The sequence below is a fragment of the Sipha flava genome, unplaced genomic scaffold (genome assembly GCF_003268045.1).
Source record: "Sipha flava isolate LNK unplaced genomic scaffold, YSA_version1 3_pilon_pilon, whole genome shotgun sequence".
NCBI lineage: Eukaryota > Metazoa > Arthropoda > Insecta > Hemiptera > Aphididae > Sipha > Sipha flava.
In genome coordinates this window covers 2,576,252-2,596,886 of record NW_020273108.1, presented here as the reverse complement: position 1 = coordinate 2,596,886, position 20,635 = coordinate 2,576,252, and the positions used below count along the sequence as shown (strand labels likewise).

General features: G+C 30.1%; 1 protein-coding gene across 1 annotated transcript in view; it reads right to left on the bottom strand.

Moving 5' to 3' along the window:
- LOC112688641 (nephrin-like) overlaps positions 1–20,635 on the bottom strand; it is a 576,118-nt gene that overhangs the window by 288,474 nt on the left and 267,009 nt on the right. The window lies entirely within an intron of this gene.

The following is a 20,635-nucleotide window of genomic DNA, read 5'->3' as shown; positions in this document are numbered from 1 at the left end:
AAAAGTTGTGCGCATGCACAAAATTAATTTTGGTAACAATTGTTTAATTATACGAAAAAGTGTATAATTATGTTTATTAGTTGACCAAAAAAATATAATTCAAATATATTAAATCTGTACTTAGTTATTGTGTGTTTCCACTTACCCTGCTCGAACTATATATATATATATATGTGTGTGTGTGTGTGTGTGTGTGTGTGTGTGTGTGTACATATTTTATAGTGTATTATTTTCGTACCAAACAAACAACGTGACAGTACTCGTACACAGTGGCGGACTTAGACCTGAGTTTTGGAGGGGGGTTTAATTTTAAACAAACAATTTGGTGGTCCTGAACCAAAAATTACACATCGTAATCTTTAATACATTTTTAATTTGTATACGTTATTATTTTTTAGTATATTTATAAATAAAATAAAATAACCAACGCTTACTAGTTCCGTTCGTCACATAGTTTGATGGGTGATATATAGGTATTTTCACGCTCATGCGCTTTCCACTTTAATTTTCAATTCAACTTGCGTTTCAACATTCAATTACACTTTCATCTAATGCATATTTTTATTGAAAGCAATAGATGCATGATTTTTTCTGTTCTCACTAGCGACATCACAAATTAGTCATATTCTAGGTTGTTTATAAAAATCTTGTTGGATTCACATGTACTTCTCGGTATTAGTGCGGTCTACTTAATGATTGCAAGTACAAATAATAAAACGTAGGAAGAAATATTTTTCGTGGGTAAAAATTATTTAAAAACTCGAAATTTTGAATTATAGATTATTTGCCACTATACGAAATATTTTATCTACAAATTTTACACAAATGTATATAAAAAATGTACAATTTTACACAATGTCCAGAGCAAGTTTTTACTTAATATTAAATATAATTGAACCAGAAATATTTAGACGAAACACTCGTTCTAGAGAGGTTTATTCTTTCCCCGTTAGTACGCCACTGCTCATACACTATATTTCCGTAAGTAATATAATATTATTTTAGAAAACACGAAGTAGATATTTATATATTTTTTTGTGTGTTTACAGAATTTTTAATGGGAAATTAAATGTTTATTTTTTCCTCGAAACAATATGAGCCCATGTTAAACGAATGAGCCACGAGCGTATTTATATGTTATGTTGGTAGTAACGAATGTACAATAATATTAATTTCGTTACACTAATGACAATACCACGTATTTTACATAAAATTAGTTTTTGATATCAAAATATTTGTTATCTCCTTGCGCCTGAATTTTATTTTCTGTACAATAACCTAAAATAAATTATTTCTCCTCAAAATTGGATATAATATTTAATATTTTTATAAGTTTCAACCATGTTAAAGCACTGATAAATAATACCTATCTCACAAAAACTTTAGTAAATACCAAGTAATTACACTAAATTTTAAATAGCAACCAAATTTAAAGAATTTTATTAAAAATGTTGGATAGTCAAAACTGAAATTTAAACATGATAAAAATTTGAGGTATATAATATTTATTAATATTTATTTAGTTTTTTTCATTCTCCTGAACAATTAGTGAAATGTAGATACATGGTATTGTCATTAGTGTAACGATTTATACATTTATATATACAATATAGTAGAAAAAAAATAATCGTAATATCAGTTGCCGCATGAGGGCAGGTTTTAAAATTCCAACCTTCAACCCTCCTCCAAAATCCAAAATATATATAATATATGGATGTATACACAACAAGTAACAATATAGTTAAAGTTGTTTAATTAATATTTATTTATAAACATATTGTAACATCGGTAGTTTTCAAATTTATAGACCCTATTAGTTACTAAATATTAACATTTTAATAAAAACTTATTCAACATAAGAATTTTACAACTATTTTCTAGCTTTATGTGCAGCAAACTCTATAATAATATCATTTCAATCTATACGTTTCATGACAATTTTCTCACTAGACATTAAAGTCAACGATGACATATTTTCATTAGATAATTATGTTCTATGAATCTGAATAATCTCTGAAAAATCTCTGAAAAATCTGTGAGGTTCATGACTCTTTTTAAAACTGAGAAGGATTTCTCTCCGCTAGCATTTGAACATAGTATGGTTACAAAAAATGTTAAAGCTACTTCCATAATAGGAAATTAATCGTTTAAATTTGATGTTGTTAATGCTTCAACAAAATTATGAATAGATAATTTTTGATCTTTTGAAAAATATTTCATTATTGTTTTAAATTGTATAATGTCATTCACAAGATCTGGTTCTAAATCTTCATTATAAATATTTACTAATTGTTTTGATTTTTCTCGTAAAATATTATCGTCAATTCCTTCCACATTAAAAAAAAAAAAAAACCAAACAACTCATTTATTTCAATGTATGTATTTTTGTGCCTTTATTGATTGAAAATAAAATATTAAGCACATTTGTTTTTAGTCAATCGTGATTCGTGAATCGAACTTGACAACGTCGAGAACTATGACCACTGGATTCGAGAGATATTTAGTAAAAACAATTGCTTGGTAGTATAAATAAATAAATTATTTTAAACTATTAATATCAAATTTAATAATCTGATGGTTATAAATTTAAATATACGAATACAAAAAACACAATTGTATGTCAGTGTAATGAAAATAAAAATGTATAGGTCTGAGGGCTAAATAATAATATTATGGTTTTACCAATAATACGCTGAACGCCCACTGACGAAATAATTCAATGGTTTAATATAATATAATATTAATATTGTAATTTAATAGAATTGATATTAATATTTTTAAATAATAAAGTAATAATTTTTCCTAAAAACTAATAAGTATATTAAAAAATGTTAAAACTTTTGTTTACACCGTCAAAAAAATAAGACCCAGGGCAGCTGCCCCATAACCCAATAATATTATGTAGGTACTTTTATTTTTATGTCTGAACATGTGAACGTGTATACTTGTATAAATAGGAATCGAAGTTCTTGCTGAAGACGAGTGACGACGAAAAGTTTCCCAAATACTTCGAAACGACCCGAGGGAAAAGATTATTGTTACTATCAACCGGCCGATTCTCGGCAAACGGTAATCCTTTTGGATCAGGTACATTTTTCCAACATTCTTAATGCACTGCAACGGAAAATGGTAGGGAGAGGATGAGAGAAAGAGAGAGAGAGAGAGAGAGCAAGCGCATTCGATAACGCTCCGGCACAGCGCTTTGTGAAATGATTTTTTTTCACTCGGTGAAAAGAAAATCACGACCGTATGAAAAATTCATTTATACGACACGTACCTGTAAAATAAATTTCGTTTACTGTGGTCTGTGATTAAGTCTAAGTTATAAGTCAAAAATCGTCCACAGTAAGGATAAGAAACGTGATGAAGTTCACGGGTAAAATAACTACATCCCCTCGGGAAGCAAGCAACGTGCAGGAGAGAGGGGTGTTCGAGAATTGTTTCTAATTCACGTATATTTTTCGACCGTTTAAATACCTACACGAACTCGCAAAGGCGTAAACAGATTATGTCTGAAGGGGTTTTGGCGTTTGTCGCTTGTATTTACATGTACGTTTTCACGTTGCATTTAACGTTTTTGCACGATAATTTGCCAAACTGGACGAGAATATCGTAAAAAAATTAATATCAATCTTCTGGCGTCAACCTTTTCTCGGTGAAATGTTTCGTGTTACCGAATAAACAGTCGTACGGTGGATGGCAATTCTATATAGACTATAGAATAATGCTATAACGGACGTGTACCGAGAAGAAATCGAAAGTTAGATAGACCGCATAGACACGAACATGACGTTTGCGGGTGGGTGTGCGGTCTCGAAGTATGCTGCCCAACGCGGGGTTTGATAAATTCTCACACGGACCGTGACAGATAAACGATTGCACATGTAAGTTCGTATACCGGTACATGAGTTTCTACACGGTCAATAAAAATAAAAATATGAAATTTCCTATTCGCAGCTTCGCAGAACTTTCCAAGTTCTTTCTGAACTGTATAATTAACCCTACAAGTGCATGATTTATAATTATTGGTCTCTCCGAAAACCTGTAAATAGTTACTGTAACTAATATTTTTCAATAGTAATTTTGTAATAATATTATGTATGTCATCAAAGATTAAGTTGAAAATAATTGATATTGCTGACAATATTCTTGAATGCAATTGATGATGAATTATGATTCTCACAACGCGACAACATAATATTGTCAGTGAAATCCATTTTAGGTTGTATAAAATTTTAATTTAAAAGTAATTAAAAATTCGCATTGTTCGTTACTGGTATTTAATGCACCTCTTTTATCACGAAATTATAAATTAAGGAATGAAAGTTAAATATATTTTTATAATCTTTCCAATAACACAAAAAGGCAGTCTGCTGATTTTCTGAAATGAATCAAAAATAACTTAACATTTAAAAAATATATTAAAATAGTTTAATGATTTTGAATTAATTTTTCATGTTGATAATATTAACGAAATTAACATAATTTCGATTTGTTGGATTTAATATCGAACAAGTCATTAATTAAGTTTAGCTTTAAATAGTTTAGCTTACGACTAGAATAAATATATATATATAATTTTTTACAATTTTCGAGGTAATATTTTTCACCGCAGTGCTATCTATCAGTGCTATCTATCTACTTCGCGCTCATCAGATCTTTGAATATTAATTTAAATAATTAGTAAAACATTGATGTTATGATAATCGATGTTCATAATAGCATCCATATTTTGAAAAAATGTATATACATTAAGAACTCCAATTAATCTTAAATTCTTTCAACTTAAAATAGTAAAATGTAAGTTATTTTGTAAAATGTCTGAGGAAAAAATTTTGATAAATATATATTTCAGATTGAAAGTGGGATGATCAGCTTAAAAAAAATCCCTCTATTATATTTTCTATTTGTTTTTATCTAAATCGACTTTAAATTTAATTGATTTTAATTTTAGCGGTTTTTCGTTTTTTTTTTTCAGGTCGTATATGCATTATTTTAAGGATTTTTAAAATTTTGGGAATCGAGCTTCAGCTAGATATAAAATTAAAAACACAGTTTGACTAACAAAATTTTTCCAAAACATTAGTATGAAATAATTTATGGATTTATGATTAATTAATTGTGTTAAAAATAGATTTGTTTTATTATTACTTATGACTTATGACTTGTAAATACTATAAACCATACACATACAAATACAAAAGCAGTGAACTCATATCATTTATTAAAATCACCTAGAAAAAAAAAACAGAAATATTTGCCACGATATTATTATACACAATTGAGATATCTAGAAGCGGTTCAAATTTAAGACAAATTAATTAGAATATCATTGTAAATAGAATAATCGGGTGGGGTTGTAATTCAATTCATTATGGTCATTTTTCAAAAAAGAACGTGATTTTCCTTAAACTTTGTTAATACTACGAGAACTTTGGAAAGGAAAGTCTCCATGACTAGTTAGAAACTCGCTACCCAAAGTTTTCATTTGTAAATAATTTGTAAATGCAGTATCGCAAACCACACAGCCGGGTTTGAACTTAGCGTAAGCCTCATTTTGGAGGTAGTTCAGTAATCCGACATTCAATGCATGGAAACACATTTTAAATCTTTAGTGTAGTAAGAAAGCTATTGGTTTCAAAACGATCGGTTTTTTATGTTTGTGTTTACGATTTTCAACAAAATAAAGAAATACGCTACATTAATATGTATCTATTTTTAGGTATATATATGCAAAGATAGATTTTTTAAACTTCTAGTTTCTAAGAAAATCACAAGACTAAAAAAAAAAAAAAAATCGCCAAAAACTATTGCATTTATTTCAGAACCATTTAAGACAATTGTACAGTGGTTATATTCACAATACGTCTAACTAGATACAACTACTATATATATAGATATATAACTAGATTATAAGGTGTTATTTTTCTTTTGAACTCATTTTGTATACGTTTAATTAATCCCGATTCCTTCTACATTATGCCCATATGATGGTTAGAACCGCATTTTGTTGTATATACTCGTATACTGTATAACAGGGATGGGCAACTCGAAGTTACTAGAAGGCAAATTTTTAGAAAATTTAAATCTAGTGGGCCAAAGCATAGAAAAAAGAAAAAAAAAGGTCATTTAAAATATGAATTCTAATTAGCATTTATATATGGAAATAATAAATTTAACATACAAGATAACAAAATCCGAATGATACGAAGAAACTGATATAGTTAAATAGTTTGGTAACGGCTATGGTTGAAACCCATATTTATACTATATTTACTTTATATTTACTTTATATTTATACCATATTTATACATGTTTAATACCAGATAACAATTATTATATTGATAAGTTAGAACATATACGATAAACTTTAAAATTACATGATGTAATTTTAAATTATATTACGGGCCAGATAAGAAAGGCTCACGGGCTGGATGCGGCCCGCGAGCCGCTAGTTGCCCACTCCCGCTGCATAGTATTGTATTTGTTATATATAGTACTATGTACGTGAGCAAATTTTGGCATTTATTTCAATAAATAAATATAATATAATAACATAATATAACCGTTATCATAATTCACAATTCAGAATTATTTACTGCACTCGCGGGCTCATCTAGCGATAATAGACACAAGACATGATGCATATGTTGTTTGAAATAATTTTTGAGCCACATATAAGCATTGACGTGTTTCGCAGGCATTAACGTCGTTAATTGCGCATTTTAGCAACCACGACGTGATAAACTCGGTGGTTGATCGATCGTAGTGGTATATTATAATGTATACAATTCTTTCGTGACGACACTACGTTGAAATGCACGAGAGAGATTTACATCATGCGAAATCTTGTATTAAATTAGCGCGCCGTTAAATTTATTTTTCCATATTTTTTTTTTTTTTTTTTGCGGGTCAAAATTGATGGATTGGCTTGTTCATTTATTTATATAAATAAATAGTTTATTTTTAGGAGCAAATAAATGTAATTCGTATCCTGGAGTATTAAGTAATCATCTGAACTCAACGTATAAACTGTTTGTTTATATACTTATTTACGAGTGTTAACCTTATACTAATTTTCGTATTACATTTTGATCTAACCTTTTAATTTATATGTATTTAAATATTTTTCGTATTAATTGTCAGTTGGTAGCACTATTGTGGTTTTGCGGTCTTTAAAACAACATAAAAATCGATTTTCATATGTGTGGGACTTTCACGGCGGAGCTACGTCTTGAACGCGTTGAAATCTGCTAAATGCTAATCATACAAATAACGTCATGAGATGACGGTATTTCAAACGTTTTCAAGTAAGATCTATCCGGGCTGACTTGAACGTCCTAGACTACGAAAAATTATCAAGGATAGATAAGGACGTATTACATGCTCCTCGGTAAGCATGTCTTCGTCTGTCACGCGAGAGACCTGGTTGGATTTGTCGCCGGGGAGCCAGTAGTCGATGACGTTTAAGGGTTGTCGAACGTGTGAAAATATCGAGTGAACGAATACGCTCCGAATGCAGGGCTATTTATTTATTTTTTTTTTTTTGGCCATACATTTCACATGGACGCACACGTTGCACATATGTGGCCACCGCGTCGGCGTGAGCTTCGAATTCGCTCGGGCACCACATTTTCCGGCGACAAGTTTTCAATCACCATAACGCTGACCCGTCGCCAATAGCCCGTATTGAAAAACAACGCCACGTTGCAGTGCGAATAGTCCCGTTACATTTTTGTAAATAGAAACCGTAACACGAATGTGTCGAGTGTTTTTTTCCGTTCAAGTTCTTCAACCTACACCCGCTAAATGTACAGGAGGAAGCAATTGCATATTGGTCGTACGGTCTCGTAAAAATGTGTTGTAACGCTGAACGAACATCCTCCGATTTTAAATACACATTTTAGCGCTGCGATGAACGAAAATTGGGTTTATTATAATAAGCGATTTTCCCGTGTTCCCGGGCGCGTAATAGACTGGGCCAATTTCGGCCGAGGGCCTACGCATGTCCGTTCGCATTACACATAATATTATTCCTTCGGCGTGTACGGATGACCCTTCAAAGCTATTCTGAAAATTGATATTACGTTTACTTTGAACGACCTGAGCCTCTCGTATAAATATTCGGTACGGATAAGAATGAAATTATGCACACGTCCATATTAATGTTTAAAGAACGTATGACCGGATTCAGGAGTGGATGAGTTATGCATAAATATACATAATAATAATAATAATAATAATAATAATATATATAAAATATATTGTAATAAACCAAAAAATATTTATTTATTCTCTTACAAGATGAAATAGATTTATACTACGTTCTGTTCACTTTGGACTCAAAGATTTTTTTTTTTAGAATTTTTATTCAATCGTGTAGGTTACGTTTTAATGTAGAATACAAGTATATTTACGTTAAAATCACATTTATTGTAACGTGTTTCTACGCACGTAATTCACATATAATTGATGAGTATACTATATATATATATATATATATATATATATACAAGTACACTAATTTATACATAAATAAATTAAATAAATGGCATATTAATGTAATGACAATTTAAACATTATAATGTTTTAATTTAAATATGTTGAGATTGAATGTATAGACAACATGGAGTAGAACAATAATAAAACAACGTTTTCAGCGCTATTAAATCGTAAATAAGAAAATTAAATAAATATAAAAATAATATCATCGTATTGATTTCGACGGACTAAAACAAAAGATATAAAAATATAATAATATTTTTTTTCATAAAAAAATAATTTTTTGTTTGACCTATTGCGTAAACGTGAATAACGCGTTTGTCCAGTAAAGTATTTATTTTTTTTTGTGGTTTATATCATGCATACTTTTGAAAAACATTTTTGCCAAGTATAAAAATGTTTGTGCGTTTATTAAACAATACATTATTTACATTAAAAATGCATAGAAACAGTACAATGGCCACGGTAAATACTGAAGATAATATGGTATATTTGTTACGATCATCAATATTCGTTTGTTTTCCACGTGCAAACGACCATAATATAAAACGGGATATTGCAATTAATAACATTATTGAATAAAAGAAAAAATATTTTTCCGTTATTCTCGATCGGCAGTTTTTTTTTTTTTTTTAACGAAAAACAATTTGTTTCCACTTTATTTTTTATTTTATCGTACTGATTTCATAAGCAATTTATATACATTTCCAAACGGTGGCACATTGTATGTGCTGAATTTAATATAGGAACACTGTATGAAACAAAAAATTTAATAATCAAACACTGAACGAGCAGTTAATCACCTTTTGTGTGTACTGTTTGACGTATAATTCATACTGAGTGTTCTGTTGGAATTTTCTGTTTGTTCACCGGCGACCCCTACACGTATATTGCACTTTGTAATATAGCATGAGTAGACGATATGTATAAATATTGAAAAATAGCGTCTTATGTATGTGCGCATAAACATTTACACGACGATCATTGATGTGGTTGAGGGGTGGCAAGAGGCCGTGAATATATTTTAATCGGCTATCTTCGACTTTTCATTAGTTAAAACGGTTCTAGTTGTAAAAATCGATATTCTTCGGCGTACGTGTTCACAACTCCGAACTCGTGGTTTGAATATTTTGCTACCCTCATGACGTAAAATGTATTACACGATAGTAAATGTACATCGATACAACATGTTATTGTTAAAACAATCGTTTATAGAACGTTAGTGGGGTTGGGGGATAAGTCTGGCCTGCTGGTCAGTAGATCGCGTTGGTTTTCATGAGGTATTGTGCCGCCACAGGCGGCGATCATATGTCAAAGCGACGGTCGCACGGGGGTATATGTTGTACGAGTAAACGCGCGGGCAGTCAAGTTGAGATAGAAAAAAATTTTACGCATCGCGGAAACGCAATGTTTCATGGAATTCGTTTCCGCGGACCTTCGAGAGCGCGTGGACGAGAGACGGTACGAGTGGATTGTTGCCGGCGCAAAAAGCCGAGAATATCTGTTGATCGTTGGCCGAGAAATTAATGTTAGCGCCTCGAGAGGATTCCTTGAGTCGCGGTCGGCGCGCAAAGACCCCCAGTCTCCGGCCCGACTACTACTCGTTCTCCACCGCGTCACACTCACCCACCCGTGCGTTACTGTTGCGAAAACTAGTCCGATCCGTCGCGGCCCCGGTCGAGCCTTGACGCTCAACTATGCCGGAACTCGCTCGTCGTGGACAAAGCGTTTTAGCATTCCAGGACCAGAACGAGTTTGTGACCCTCCTTTCGTCACGACCGATCCACCCCGCTTCGCCGTTGTGACAATCGGGATCCCGAGATTTTAACCTAACATAACCCGACCGTGATGCTATTTAAAATTTAATTTATAACACGTATAAAAAAAAAATACCTTAAAACGATGAAATAAAGAATTTTGACTAAAAATGGTCTTATGCGTTTCAATAAATCGTAACAATGTATTATTTTTTAATTTTGATCTTATTCAGTCAATTTTGAATTTAGAAGCATAGTTGATAAATCAAAATCACTTTTAAAAAAAATATGCCTATCCGAATATGATGTTCGAAATGGGTGTTGCCATTAAAAAAAAAAAAAAAAACACATATTGTACTTCGCACGCACATACCGAAATAATAAAAATTATGAAATGTGAATTTATATACCACTTATATACGCACAAGCATTGTCTAAGACATCTCATCCCTAAAAATGTGCATTTTACATTGAAAACCGACCCAAATTATAACATCTATTATTATAATTTACACGCGAACGAACCTTGGCTCCTGGATGAGGGTGTACACTACACCACTTAGGCGTATGTTTTCTCGTAGTAATCCATTCCGCGTAGTACAATACTACAGCGGCAGCGGTTTAATAGCTACGATTGTTTTGAGAATTAAATCTCCTCTTGACCCCGTGAAAGAAACTGAAATATTATTTATTAATGTACAGAGTAGAAAGACTATTGGTCTATAAAAATGTGTATATATATATATATATATATATATATATATGTCACCAATCGCCTGACCAAATATTCTTGAAAATTTAAACAAGTCATAATATTATTTCTTACACTGGTGTGGTTCTTATGATAATGATGATTATTATGATGTTGCATATTATTGATTTTTAGTCTTTCTCAGCTCTGTGCCTTATTAAGCTCACGTGATTGATAATATGATAATATTTATTTTACTTGTACAACAATTTAACGAAGAAAGATCGGAAAAATGTTGTGAAAATTATTTGGAAAAGTGTTCAACATTACATAGTTTTAATACAAACGTATTATCATGAACATCAAGGCATCAGTTGTGTCCATGTATTACCTATTTAAAAATATTTTAGATTTCCATCGAATCTATGATAATATTATATTGACATTATAGTTTATGAATTGATGGTTAGCTATCACTATGTAATGGAATAATATTGGTTCTCCAATTTGACAGTTTTAAGCATATAGGTAATGAAAGGAGTATAGTTATAAAATTGTAATTATGTTTTTTTTTTTATAATTTATGTAGGTACTTATATATATATATATATATATATATATATATATATATAATTTTTTGTTATGTTACACGGCACATAGGTGATTAATAAATTTTTATAATTGGTATTGTCTTAGGCGAGCATGGTTAGCGCGGCGAGCGACAAACGTTTTAACCTTTATGCACAAAATAAAATATACTGGTAGTTCTAAAATTCCTAACCTTCTTCAACCCCGAAAAATAAAATAAAAATATTCTAGACATGGTTGTGCTACTGAGTAGCATTCTGCAAGAGCAAAACTTACGAAATCCACCGCATAGTATGTACTCCGATGGGGCTACAGAACCGTTGGAACATTAATTACCATGAAACATCTCGCCTCGCGTTCTCCGAAAGGCCTGTTGGGCCACCACACGCATGATGTAGTGGAGCCCTGCAGTCGCATCGCTCGAGGGAAAAACGTATGTAAATATATTTGTATGTTTGTTCATTAAGTACAGTATTTGTTCCCCGTGTATGTAAGTGCGTTCACCGACTGCTGTATCGCTATGAAAAATAACGGTATAGTCTTACCAGATATTTACCGGATAAACATACCTATCAACGTATATGGTATACTGTGTACTATTAACGTATGTATGCTATAACCATGGGCATTGTAAAAATATTATAATATTATAGGAGTACGCATTTTATTTTACTTCGATCATTATTATCTATACAACATTTCTACCATGAAACCGTTCAGAATATATATATATATTTAGAACTATTGTTAAAATATTTCTTATGCGTGTTTTCGATAACTTCAGAATAGCGTTTCTTTACTCACTCGGTGCTTGTTATTTTTTAAGAAGTTATAGCTGCCGGGAGAACTTTAAATGCTAAAAAGTTAACTAAAAATTAATTGTTGTTTTATTTGCGCATTCGATTGTCTTCATAAATAGAATGCAATGATAAAGCCATTTTCCAAAAACCGTTAAATATTATTAAAATATTCATGCGTTCAAAATGCGATGCGTGGTGATTTTCTCAACTTGAAATTAAAATCCGAAGAGAAAAAACGAATGACATATATTATAAAACCAAAAGCTTTTAATCCCCCACAGTACATTAGAAAAAATGGAATTTCATGAAAAATCTTAACTTGAACATTACATATACATATATGTATATATATATTCAACAGAATGTGTAGATATAGTTCTGCTAATGCAAAATTATTTAAATAATATTTTAGAAAAGTGCTTATACAACATACAACCTATTTACATTTGTTCTCATGGCTTTAAACAGATTATGACAAGAACAACAAAGCTGTGTAGTATTTCTGCATGTTTTGCGTGGTGATCAAAGAATTTCCTGTACGAAGATATGATTATCATGAAAATGATATAGGATGACAGGTTTGGACACAAAGAGAAAACATGTGATAGCACATGTGAAATTACGGGAATTTAAATCAAGATGGACTGAATTGATTAAAAATAAAACACAAAGAAAAAAATATTAAATAAAAAAAACCATATAAAATTATAAGAATTTACTATAACCAAGAAATATTATTAAAAAGCATACAACAACATAATAAAACAAAAATTTACCTATAGCTTTTAAAAACCCGTGTTTTTAAACTTTTATCACTGATTAGTTTTTCTTTAACTCATGTTACAATCGAATTTGGTGGTTAAACAGTATTGATAATTTAATCTTTTGAAATAATTAATCATGATAACTAAGCAACTGTCGAAACGGTAACGGTCGATAAATAGCATTTAATAACCATGTTTTGATTTTATCACAGGTGATATTATGCAATATTAGTTTAGTAAAATTTTTATCTTTCACGAACAAATTTGATACTGAATACCAGGGCTGGGCAAGTTAAGTTTTTAACTCGTTAAGTTAAGTTATTTTAAAATAATAAAGTTAAGTTAAATTAAAAGTTACTTATATTTTTATCGTTAACTCGTTAAGTTAAAAGTTAAATTTGAAAAAAAGAAGTAACTTAACTTAGTTTAAAGTTAAAGTTTTCTAATTTGCAAAATAAAAAAATGCACACATAATATTAGTTTTTTTTACGCTCAAGAAAATTACTGGGGAAATTTAAAATGACACATAAAAATATTAACTAGCTAACAAAAAACCAAAAATCAAAAACAATAAACTTTCACAGAATTATAATAAGCTAATAAAGTAATAAACTAATAACAATATACTATAAATTCTAACGAGTTATGAACAGAACACATGCTAGTTGAATAATGAAATTAAATTGGAAATTATAGCACAGTTGTTTTGTGATCAATCCCCCATCGACACTCGCTCTCATGGTATTCACTATTTTTACAGAATATTCTTAGGATTTCCATGGATTTATAGTGTTTATACAAAAACAATGTTATAAAAATATAATGATAACCCTTATAATGACTATTATATTTATTTTTCAAATTATTTGTATCTACAGGAAATTCATATTAAAATAAAAAATTATAAATAAGCTAAAAACCTCATTTAATAATTTGCATTATTCTTTACGCTAAAATTAACTTATCATAGCTACTTTTAAATAAAATTAACTTAACGTTTTAAATTAATTTTAATTTTTAACTTATTAATGCCCAGCCTTGCTGAATACATTTTTCAAATACATCGTTCATAATCATATTTCAAATGAAGACATCAGTATTAAATGATTTCATAATAATTATTCTTACTAAATGCAATATTGAATCTTAATACATAAACATTGATGGTGATATTCATCTGAGGGAAGTAGACTCATAAACTATACTGTACTGATTTTTATACGGTTTTTCGCAAAATAATCCGCATTGTCAAAAAAATATAGAAATCCATTCAATTCTTTCTACGACTCTCAAATTATGGTTTTCAGTTAAGAAAAAAAAAAATCGTTATTAATTATAATCACAGTTATTTCATTGGCGTATGTGTCAAATTTCGTTAGATTGTACTTTTTTAATCAAAATTTATAAATCAAAGCTATAATCCACATGGTCCATTAAAAAATTAAAATTGTTACCGAAGTAGTTATAAGCACCAAAAATAATTATTTATTCCAAGCAGAACCAACGAATTGCATACGACACAGTTTTGTAGCATGTTTGTGGCTGAAACAGTGGGCATGTTTGACGCAGTACGCGTGATAAAGGTTATATATATATATATATATATATATATATATAGACATTGTTAAATAATTTAAAAAAGAATCATATTGAATAATATATATTTTTATATATATTATATCCGCTAATAATAAATTAATAATTAACGAAGGTGAATAATTAATAATGGTTAAGACATAATTTACAATAAAATGTACACAATTTCGCACAACACGTAGTCGGGAAGACGACATCGGAGTCCCGCGATATCGGAAAAACAGACCGGTTCAACGGTGATACCGGGTGGTGGATATTATAAATTCCGCCCCAAATAAATAGGTAAAAACAAGGTCAATAGTAAATTCCGCCCGGGTATACGTACGCTCTTATGTATAAAATACAAAAATTACAAGAAATATATTTATCAAATCTTTATATTTTTCCTAATAAATATAAAAACAAAAAGTTCATGTTCATTGTTAAAATATTAGATAAATGGTTTTAGTTATACTTGCTGTAATTTTATAAAATCGAAAAACTCTGAAAAACCGAAAAGAACCAAAAATATTTTTAATTTTTTAAAAGGATTCTAGTTCTGATTCCGATTCTACGAAATAAAAAATATAGGTTCCAAAAAAGGTTCCTGTTCCTAAGTTTTCTTCAAGAACCGGTACCAGAACCGGTTCTTTCCGTTTCGGTTCCAGTCCCTGCATGAGAATGCTCTGGCTGTGGCAGCATCGGGGATATGCTACTGTTATTCATCGTATTTAAATCTATATACACCTAGAATAGCAACTGAAAACTGCCAAATCATTATTCGAGACGAATACTAATTGTGAAGCACCATATGGGCAACGAGAAAAGGTTCGAGGCATTTGATCGATTTTTCATACCCTTCGAGATTTTTGTAGCGATTAACGTCGAATGGGTAGGACTCTGAAATTGCTCACCACAGTGATTTCCATCAATTACATTTCCCATCATTTCAACACTAATATTGTCAACAAAATGTGTTCGACATATCCGAAGAGTTCGAACTCGACGTGGATGATATATATCCTATGTGAAAAGTTTCGCAAACCAATTGTCACTTGTCCAAAAAGCATCTTTCGAATATTGCTTAATAATATTATTTAAAATAAGTATTTTTGAATAGGTTTATTTTTATATAAATTTAAGTCATCATACTAAACCTTGTTTTTTTTTTTTTTAAATAAAATAAAAATATTTTCATTTTTTTATTTTGATAGTTTTTTATTTCACCGAATTTAATTATTGTAATTATATATTTGATATTAGGTGGGTGGATACATGAGACTTCAAGAAATTATAAATTTTCTAACAAGTATTCTATAAAGTTTACTTTGGGCGATAATTATTATTTATACTTATGTCTTTAGAAAAATATTAACTTGAAACTGTACTTTAAAAATTCGTAAACAAGAAAAATGTTATTTTTATAAAAAAATATACGTTTGTCTAATTTATACAGTTATAAATTTTTCAATGTTATTAATATTATACGCAGTGCTACGGAAGTTACACGCCCGAAACATGTATAAGTTGTCACTGTAATTATAAAATATCACGAGGGAATATTTTTCTACAACAAACAAGCACATATTACATATGCAGAAACGAAAAAAAAAAAAATACAAAATACAAAATGGACGTAACTAATGCTAGTCGTTATTTATTTTATTTTAGTTTTTTTTTCGTAACTAAGTGCGTGAGCGTTAGTGGTCAAAAATATTTCCGCGTAGAAAAGCCCCTCTTCCCGTTGTACACCCTTATGTTCCCTATGATTCACGATAATTTATGATTAATAAAACCATAATTCGTCGTTACGCATACCGTCGTCGTCACGTTCCTATAACAGTTCAATATTGCATCAATGAGTTATAGACTATTTAACATTGTGTCTGTTATTGATGTGATTGCATACACTAGATCAAGGTGGTCCAACCTGCGGCCCTCGATGCCTTTTTTTGCTCCCTCCCCTCCCAGTTAAATTAATTATTTTTTTTATTAATTAAAAATTAAATTCTCAATAATATTTTAACAAAATCGTGGTATGATAGCATAAATTTCACATTTTATATTTATAGTTTATGGATTTTATGCTATAAAATTGAAAATCAATCGGTTTGCTTTATTGAGTTTAAAAAAATAATCTCAGAACTAATAACAGAATTTAATGCATAATTTAAAGATTTTAATGTATTGAAACGTAAATTTTAATTATTTAACAACCCAATGCCAGTTGATATCTCGAAACGACCACCCGATTTTCAAATGGAGATATGTGGTTTACAAGTAGACTGTTTTCTTCAATCAAAAGTAAATTTGCCTCCTGAAGAGTTTTGGAAACTGTGTTTGCAATACAGTATACGTATCGTACGTATATTTGTAAATCAGCCTTTTCTACGATGAATTTAATAAAGTCTAAATCAAGAAACCGTCTTCTAGATTCATCTTAAGAATCGTGCATTAGGTTAGCCACCGCAGGGTGCTAAATTGATTTTGAAAACTTGGCTAGTGAAAAACAATGTAAATCATCACGTTAATTAATTAACTAATTCTAAATTCTAATTAATTTTAATTGTAAGTAACTTACTCTGTAATGTAATTATTTGCGCATAATATAAAATTATAAAATAAAATATAAATAGACAAAATATAAATTTTTTTCTTCTGGCGGCCCCCGGTGTGTTAAAGAAAGTATAAATTAGCCCGCGAACCACAAAAGGTTGGACCACCCTGCAGTGGATCATTATTCCCCACAGAGCGGTGAACATAGGTACCGCTAACCGAAAGAACTGAAAAATCTCCGTAAACCTGAGGGCGTGGATTTACAACACCCGATTATGTGTTCTATATCGCGTTGGGTTCAGAATATTATATAACAGGGATGATCAAACTGCGGCCGAGTCTTATCATAAGACACAGAACATTTCTACTAATGTAATTGTTTCTATTTTTATTTTCTTAAACGAATATAAAAAGATATGTATTTGAATAAGCTTAACGTTTGTTAAATTACAATGCGCGGAAGAAATAAAATGATTTTGATATAATATACGTAATTATTTTGTTTTCATTTTGGCGGTTTTTTTTTCAGATCCTACGGTATCTATCGCATGTTCATTTTTTTTCTTTAAATTTTTCAGTTTGAATGATGTGTTATTAGAGCAGTTGTCGACAATACCATTAGATTTTATTCCAATCTTAAAATTTTTTTTTTATTGTACAGCCTTTCGGCTCTTATCGTTGGTCATTTCCGTTTTAGAGTTAAATACTGCACGAAATATACGCGTGCATAAAAAAATCAACAAAACGCATCAACGGTACAGTAAATATATATATTTATAATGTATTCTATGATTTTAAAGAATATTATTAATTATTTTTATCCATCTCCTGAGAGATCGTAGATAGTGTTTGATCATGTTTACGAATAACTCTACATATCGAAGAATACGAAATGTGTTGCAAACAAATAATAATAATAATAATAATGTATTACTAAGTGGGTACGTCTATTAGTGGTCAATTTGAGTGAAACGAATCTCCTATTTACTACAATAATATAATAGCGTAATGCACATGATAGTCATAATATTACATAGGTTTTAGTCATGGGTGTGCAAGGTGGACACGATGTGTCATCTGCAATCGTCGCGAAAAACAAAATAAAAACGAACAAAAACGTTAAATCGCTGTCTCCTCCCACGCGTTTCTAATACGTATTATTAAATAATGAAGCATTTATAAAAGTATACTACATATAAACTATCATAATATGTTGTTATTTGTTTCAAAGTGGACAAAGTTTATTATTATTACGACGATGTTAAACGGATTCGCGTTTGTTTCGAAATAATGTATTGCTGTCCCCCCCCCCCCCCCATACATAGAGAGTAACGTCATAGCAATGAAAATATTTTAATAATAATAATAATATACCATATAGTTGTAATAGTGGTAATAAGGAGACGTAAATATTTTCAATTTCAAGGAGCGTATGTGCACCGTATTCTCATGGTATGAACTTAAAAATGTTACTTCGATTAATTTATATATATATATATATATATCACTACACACATATATTAAATAGTCAATTCAATAACGAGCTATTCTTCGACAAGCGCAAGTGATTCTGTTATGAGTTCATCGCAATCGTTTCATGAAATGAATTAAATCGATTATATTAGTTAATTGTTTTATTATTAGATTTTGTATTATTATTAGTGAGCTTATGAGTAATAAACGGTTATCACATTAACGATTGATAATTTATATCGTTGAGATTTTCTTCTTCACATCATACGTTATGCCACAGTCACACTACCGATTAGACAGCCTCGTTTTGGTCGCAAAACTCGCTATGTCAGTTGTAATCGAACTGACGAAAGATAAATGAAACGTTAATGCAATCGATTTTCACAAAAACGTTCAGCACCACGTGAATTAGCATTGTATACAACACAGCTTTACAGAAAATAAAATGAAAATGAAAATGATGCGCGAACCTATCGTACGTACATCATCGGTCGGTCGTAACAGTGCATTTGAATATTCGAATGTAGGCAAATGTGTCATTGAACACTCCATCGAGCTGTATTAACATTAGAACGCGACAATTGATTGTCGGTTGCAGACCCAATGTGTTGCTATTGGATCCATGAATGTTGCGTGTCTACCACACCAAAAGACGTTGAAAGACGGTAATAAAACCCCCAGATTGTGTTGAGCAAGTGACAAATTGGTGAATCGGTGCTTCTCGTTCCGGTACCAGAGCCATTGTAGTTATTGTTTTCGGGAACAAATCCTAAAATGATTCCTAACACAAATCGAAAAGTATAACAGTTGCTTCCAAGCAACATAATTTGATGCAACAAATGTGGCGTTTCACACTTTCAAGGTGATTGTAATTAATAATGTGCCACTAGGAATATACTCCAGCATCTCGAGAAATTTCTTTAAAAAAAAAAAAAAAAAAAGTAACAGTATTCATTAGTTAATTAACTAACATGCTATTGAGTATTGATAAGCAATATATTAGATTATAATTGATTATAGAATTATTGTTATTTCATTTTGGTATTTTACATTTACATAGTTATTAGTTTTATACATTTAATTTCTGTTACTGTAGTAGTTTATTTTTAAAACCTATTTAAATACAAAGTAGTAGAGTTATATATAAATATATATCATTATATGTACAAGTAAAAGTTATTGAGCATTTCAGTATGTTTATTTTTATTTTTTAACATATAAAAATAAAAGTTTGATCATTTATTTTGTGATCATTGTACATCATACAACATTGTTCACATTATAATTCATGAACGCAGAAGTTGCATAGATACCTTACTATTTTTCATTGGAAATTATTTAAAGGTAAATTATTTTTTGTGCAATCGAATAAATTTGATTTGTAAATAAATTATATTGGTTTAGTATGAAGGTTATTATCTACAAGTTGTGTTTTATCAATACGGTTAAAGTTATATTATTTGTATTGTTCTTCAATTTTTTGATTATTTATTTTATTGATTTAATAAATACAAAATAAGTATTTATATAGAACCTCCTATTTTTATATAGTCTCCTTATAGCCTATAGGTATAAAAATATTTGGTAGAAGGGTTGGGGCGCTAAAAATGATTCATTGCACTGGGCGATAATTATGCTAGACACGGCGCTAGTAAAAACGTACATCTAGAGTGTTATGCTATTTGGAAGTGAACATGAACTATTGCAAAAAAAGAAAAGAGAAGAATAGAGACTTTCGTAGTTTGACGTTACAGAAGAAAGATGTAAAATAGAAGTTGAACACATAGGATGAAGATGTTTCAGAAAGAGCTTTAGAAATGAGATCTCTATGGAAATGTATAAATAATGTATATAGAAAAAACGAAATTAATGGATAAGATATATTCTCAACACGAAGGGTTACTAGGATTAATTTTGGATGGATTGGTT